General features: G+C 31.7%; 1 pseudogene; it reads right to left on the bottom strand.

Annotated features, from left to right (window-relative positions):
- Positions 1–4,778: 4,778 nt before the first annotated feature.
- Positions 4,779–4,906, bottom strand: LOC145277307 (U2 spliceosomal RNA; annotated as a pseudogene).
- Positions 4,907–7,210: the final 2,304 nt, after the last annotated feature.

Below are 7,210 nucleotides of genomic sequence, written 5' to 3'. Positions count from 1 at the left end.
TATACAGCCATATAGAAGCATGCCCGTATATCTACATATATAGATGCATGCACACATATACACATAGGCGTATATACATATACTCATATTATAAAACAAATATATTACTCCATATTAATTTTTTAATTTATTTCCATACTTTGTAGACCAGGCGCGAACGCAAACCCCACAATTTTAATGAACCACCGTCCTACCAGATCAAACATACCCATTCCTATGTCTCGATACACCTGCTATCATTATATACAATCAGTTTATTTTTAAATAGTCAACCATATAGGAGCCTATTCATGACCACACACACACACACAGGCACACACACACAGACACTCAGCTTTATATTATAAAAATTATAAAGATATACACATATAAAAATATACAGTCATATAGAAGCATGCCCGTATATCTACATATATAGATGCATGCATACATATACACATAGGTGTATATACATATACTCATATTATAAAACAAATATATTACTCCATATTAATACACATTCATAGAATATATATGAATATAAATAGAAAGAGAGTGACGGAGAGAGAGAGATTTGAATGTTATGACAATTGTATTTTGTGGAAAACGGCGTTGAAGATGAGGCAAAGTAATCAGAACATAATACAATTGAGGATGGCATCGCTGGATCTATGCTTTTTGGATTTTATGTGTAATTTGCTTTTTAAAAAGAATATATATATATATATATATATATATATATATATATATATATATATATATATATGAGATATAAAGAGGAGCTTATAGATAGATATATAAATACCTGTTCACATACACGTTTCACGATAAAGCTAGAACCCAGAATGGAGCAATTGCATCGACAACAAACAACGACAGACCCAAAGTGTGTTTCGATGTACTGCATCTCATCAGTTACATCGTCACATCGTAGGATGTAGAACTGGATAAAAATATAGGAATTTTAAAAAAATCGAGGCATAGCCAATAGATTGCGCCGTGGCCCATATAATTAGGTCGTCAGTATTGCACACTTCATGAGTGCGACGGCCTGGTTTCGCGCCTATGTCGGAGCACGTCACTGATGAGATGCAGTACATCAAAACCCACTTTGGGTCTGGTGTTGTCCATTGTCGATGCAATTGCTCGATTCTATCTAATTCTGGGTCCTAGCTTTATCGTGAAAGGTGTATGTGAACGGATATATATATATATATATATATATATATATATATATATATAATGATCACTCTATCGGAATGTGTTCTTAGCCAAAGAAAAATCAATTTGTTGGATTATAGGGTAATCGTCTATTACCCATTCTTCACCGTCATAACAAAGATTGTAAGAAATTGCAAGTTCCTAACTTATGTGACTTGATGAACGTTTTGATCATGTTATTGCAGCGCACAAAGATTTATTAATCACACTGTAGGTGACTTAAATGAATGTACAAATTGTATGATAATTTTAACTGATTTTTATCCATTAAAACCTTACTTCCCCGGCTAAAGATCCATAAAAGTCAAACATCTAATCAGTTGAGGCCACTAGTATCGCTCTGCAACTTTTAGTTTCGTAGGAAATGGAAATTTTTAATTTGAGAACAGACATATAGACATATAATATTTTATATATATTTGTTGACAGGCCAGGTAGCCCTGCTTGTAGATTATGAAATATAAAATAATAATTATAAACAATAAAACAATCATATTATTATTTTTTAATATCGAATACTCGTTAGTTGGAGTGTGGGTTGTTTGGTGTTTTAAATAACGGACTTACTCCTCGTTTTTATACGCAATTACTTTATGAATCGTATCTTTGTAAATATTGATTTTTATCAAAATAGTATCATGAGGTCAACGTTTCTTACGAAAACTAATCAGATAATGTGTCAAAATAAGAAAAAGTTTGGTATCTAAATAATAAAATTGAAATAAGATATTGATTTAAATGTACACATTAAATAAAAAGTAAGTAGACAAATAATGATGAACGGATAAACTTTCATATCATGAAATAATTAAGAATAAACACTTGCGTCTACCTATTTGTTGATGAAATATTATTGGATTTACTATTTGGATTTTAAGCGAATGTTTATTTAAAAAGCTAAATTATTTTGTCTAAAACTAAAATAAATTAAATTGTATTAGTATACATAGCGGCGTAATTGTGACTATAATGTAATAAGTAAAACATTTGATATACTTAGATAAAATGGTTGGTAATAAATATGATTATTATGTAACAATTAATTTATTGACTTCGATGACTTCTAATGAAACGGAATATTTTATAGTTCATGAAAAACACCGTAGACAAAATTGTTCATGAAAAACACCGTAGACAAATAAGTCTACGGTGTTTTTCATCAAATATATTGTTAATGAGTAAATCGTAATATATTCTAGCTAAAGAAATTTATTCCGGAAAATATATTTTAAAATTCAATATCACGATTTGTTACGGCAAGTGTACATGTAGAAATTATAGACTGTATTTTGTGAACTCTATACTGAATCATGTTCAAAAATGTGCTGGTCCAATCTATTACGACATACACACGTACACAATATATATATATATATATATATATATATATATATATATATATATATTATACCGGTCTTGTATCATACTATATTTAAAAATCAATCACAATATAACATTAAATACTATGCTAGGTCTTGATAATAATCCTATTCAGCAAAAACTACTAGATTAATATAAGCAGTTCATCATCGTTAAATTTAGCGGCTTCTACTGATCCTGCTAATAATAACTAGCGGGACCTGTGGAAATTCCCCAGCAGCATTTTTCATATGTAATATATTGTTGCTGGGCATGCTGTGAGCGTTCTGTTCAGCATGAATGAAGGCATAATCATATTATTCTACTTTTTTATTATAACTGTATCGCCCCCTTACTAAAATAATAACTTTGATATATTTCCTGAGCTGATTATTTCATTACAAACACGCCGGTCAATTAACTCACATTTTATCATTTTTCATAATTATTGAATACGTTACTATGTTCGACAATAATTTGTCATAATTTCCCCCCCCCACATTATCGCCCCTCCCTTTACTAAAATATTAAATTTGATATATTGTATTGGCTGATTATTTTATAAAAAAACACAACTATCAATTAACTCACATTTCATAATTTTTAATAATTCTAAGATATGGTACTAAGTTTGACAATTTTTCATCATTTAAATTCACCATATCGCACACTTTACTAAAATAATAACTTTGATATATTGTCTAGGCTTATTATTTCATTACGAACACAGACATCAATCGACACATATTTCATCATTTTCTTGGATATGTTACTAATTTCGAAAATATTTTTTTTTATAATTTAAACCAAGGTTGTCGCCCAACCTTACTAAAATAATAACTTTGATACATTTGCAGGGTTCATTATTTCATTACACACAACTAATCGATTGATCTCCATTTCATCATTTTTCATAATTCTGGGTATGTTACTAATATCGAAAATCATTTTTCATAATTTATACCCACATTATCGCCCCCTCCTTAATAAAATAATAACTTTCAAATATTGTCTGGGCTTATTATTTTATTACACCACACTAATGTATGAATTCACATTTAATCATTTTTCATTATTCAAGGATATTGTGATGGATGGCTCTCGTCTGGGTGAGGCCCCGTGTTTTGACAAGCTTCTGGGGTTGACCTTTACTCCTGATCTGAAATGGAACACGTACATCAAGTCTGTTGCCAAGGTCGCTGGGAAGATGGTGGGATCCTTCTGTCGCTCAAGAAGATATCTCACTACTGATGCAATTCTCTATCTATATAAAAGCCAAGTGCGTCCAAGGATGGAATACTGTTACCATATCTGGGCAGGAGCAGCTAAAAACAGCCTATCCTGCCTTGACAGAGTGCAAAATAGACTTGTTGACTTAGTGGGTGTTTTTCGTGAAAGATTGGCGAGGGGGGACCAGAGATTGGAGTTCAGACGAGCACCTGCCATGGAAATAACGATAAAACAAGGATAGGCTCGCAACGTCTCCTCTGTGGGTGAGAGATTTCAGGGTAGAGAAAAGGGCATCCCCCACTAAGCCACGAAGTCTATTTTGTACTCTGTCAAGGCAGGATAGGCTGTTTTTAGAAGCCCCTGCCCAGATATGGGAGCAGTGTTCCATCGTTAGACGTACTTGGCTTTTATATAGATAGAGTAATCGGTTTGAGTATTTTCAGGGACTGACTTCATATCACGAAACCCACTGTTTAAAATATACTTGAAATAAAGTAATGTTTAAATCATAAAATGTTTCAGCAGCTTTTCGAAAGTAATACATAAAAATATTAACACGGTTAGAGATTAGGCAACCATTGCTTCAACATGGATTTTTGAGTGTAGTATCAGTTTCAGCATTCCAGTGACTTAAATCCATCCTTTTTTGGTCTTGGTTAATGGAGGAGAAATCCTTCATTACTGATACAATTTTTATTTTTGTTATTGACCAGAGTGCCCCTTTTTTCTGGTTTCCCCCTGAATTATTAACCGACCTCATGTCCAATTCCGCCCTTGTTGGGAGGCAAGTCAACAAAAAAATAATCAGAATTGATATTTTCCAGGGCATTTTATAATTAATCAGAAGTGACATTTTCAGGGCATTTTGTAATTAAATCAGAAATAACTTTTTCCAGTTACTTTTTTTAATATTAAAACCTTGTTCCATGAAATATGATCCCTATTCACAATACCTCCCTGCGGACAGATTTAGACACCGGGGTCGTTTTTTAACGTGGACAAAAAATTGTCTTAGTCGTAAAGGATTTCTCTTCCACCGAGAGAGAAGAAAGTGAAATGTAGCACCTGAAGTACAGATACTACACTTTGATCTTAGCCAAAAGGCAAAGAAAGACAAATCATTTTTATTAGCTTTGCCTCAACAGCGACAACAAATTTTTTTTTTTGGGGGGGGGGGTGATTTGGAATATTCCACTTTTTGGAATATTCCACTTTCCTTTTTTAGGGATGCACAGTATGATAACCGTAATAATATAATGATGATAATAATAATAATAATAATAATAATAATAATAATAATAATAATAATAATAATAATAATTATGAGTGAAGATGCAGAGGATTTTGTTGTGTTTATAACATTCGAGGAGAAAAGAGACATGCGAGGAAAGCTTGCAGAATGTCAACGAAGACCTTCTCCGTATTAAATTATTATCTGATGTCTCTACTGTTGATACTTTCAAGAATCTATTGGTCGCTCTTTCCCTTTTCTCAGTATATATATATATATATATATATATATATATATATATATATATATATATATATATATATATATATATGAGCGTGTGTTAATTATTCTCAAAGATAAAATGATTTAATATTTTGCCAAGTCATATGTTGTAATTTTCACTTTATTATCAAACTTATTATAAATTCAAAATTATTCCTTCCCGTAATTGATTTTGCTATTCATTTTCTTTAGTTGATAGCTTTTACGAAAATGCTAGAAGGGAATAGTCAAAATAGAAGGGAATAGTCAAAATAGAAGGGAATAGTCAAAATGCGATTGTCCATAATAATTATTGATGGAACTTATTGCTTGACCTGCTAAGGTCATCAGATTTCGCCAAAAATGGCGTATGTGACTTAATATAGAACTGTTAATAGTGTAGAGTTGAATGTATTTCATCACAAAAGTACAAAACACACACGTATCTATAATTTTCACTATATCAGACGCGACTATATGCGCATATATATATATATATATATATATATATATATATATATATATATATATATTTCCTTGGATTTTACTTGTATAAATGGAAATTCTTTTAACTTTCTTGAAGTTGTACATTTGGATTTTACCGTCACTGGATTTTTTATCTTCCATCAGACTATCAATTCATGTGAAATCACATTTTTCTTTACCATATTCCCTCTGCTTAACTTATTTTGTTTTCAAGTAAGATCTTTGATTTACTTGTGGTTTCATCAAATACTTCTGCATTCAAAATCCGATCCCGCATTTTGCTAATTCCTACCCTCTGATGAGAAGGAGAGTATTTCTTCGAAACTCCGCGGATTAAGGACTATCCATTTATCTAGTGTTTCCTTTTCAGATTAAATATGTTTTTAACTCATTTCAAAGTGTTTTAAACATATTTTATTAATTGTTTGCCCATATTATATATATATATATATATATATATATATATATACAGTTGTGCGCAAAAGTATTCGACCCCTACAAAAAGTGTTATTTCTTTGAATGGATACTTCAATAATCTTTAAAACCTTCTTTAACGACTAAGTTCGAATAACCTGTATAGTTTTCAACAAAAAATAATAAAAAGTAATTAGTGCTTGATAATATAAATAAATTTATTTACAAAAATAAAAATATGGATGTTGCAAAAGTATTCGACCCCTTTTCATTAATACTTGGTTGAAGCTCCTTTGACCTTGATTACTGTAAGTAAACGTTTCCTATAACATCTAACGAGACTTCTACATCTGTCCACTTGAATTTTAAGCCACTCTTCTTGACAGTACTGTTTTAATTCAATCAAATTAGATGGTTTTCTTTTATGTACCGCAATTTTTAAATCATGCCATAAGTGCTCAATCGGATTTTGGTCTGGAGACTGGAAAGGTCATTCTAGAACTTTCACCTTATTATTCTTTAACCATGCCTTAGTGCTCTTTGAATTGTGTTTAGGATCGTTGTCCTGTTGAAAGGTATACCTCCTTCCATGCCCCAACTGGTTCGCAGACGGAACAAGATTTTCTTTCAGTATGTACTGATATTTTACTGAATCAATTCTTCCATCGATTATGGTTAATCTTCCAGTTCCATTTATACTGAAACAGCCCCACACCATGATTGATCCACCTTCATGCTTAACGGTTGGAACGGCATTCTTCACATTATAAGCAGTATTTTCTTTTCGTGAAACATAGCGTTGCTGGTTGCGTCCAAATAGTTCCACTTTCGTTTCGTTTGACCAAATTATATTATTCCAGTAATCAATAGGCATTTCTAGGAACTTTTTTGCAAAATTTAATCGAGCCTTTTGATGAGCTTTGGAAAGTATGGGCTTCCTTCTGGCAATACGTCCATGCAATCCGGCACGATTTAATGCCCTACGAATAGTTGACAAGTGTACATCTGAGCCAGCATTCTTCAAAGCGT

The sequence above is a fragment of the Euprymna scolopes genome, chromosome 5 (genome assembly GCF_053919585.1).
Source record: "Euprymna scolopes isolate OS-2025 chromosome 5, ASM5391958v1, whole genome shotgun sequence".
Lineage (NCBI taxonomy): Eukaryota > Metazoa > Mollusca > Cephalopoda > Sepiida > Sepiolidae > Euprymna > Euprymna scolopes.
The sequence above is the reverse complement of the archived record's forward strand: the minus strand, read 5'-3'. Positions and strand labels throughout refer to the sequence as shown.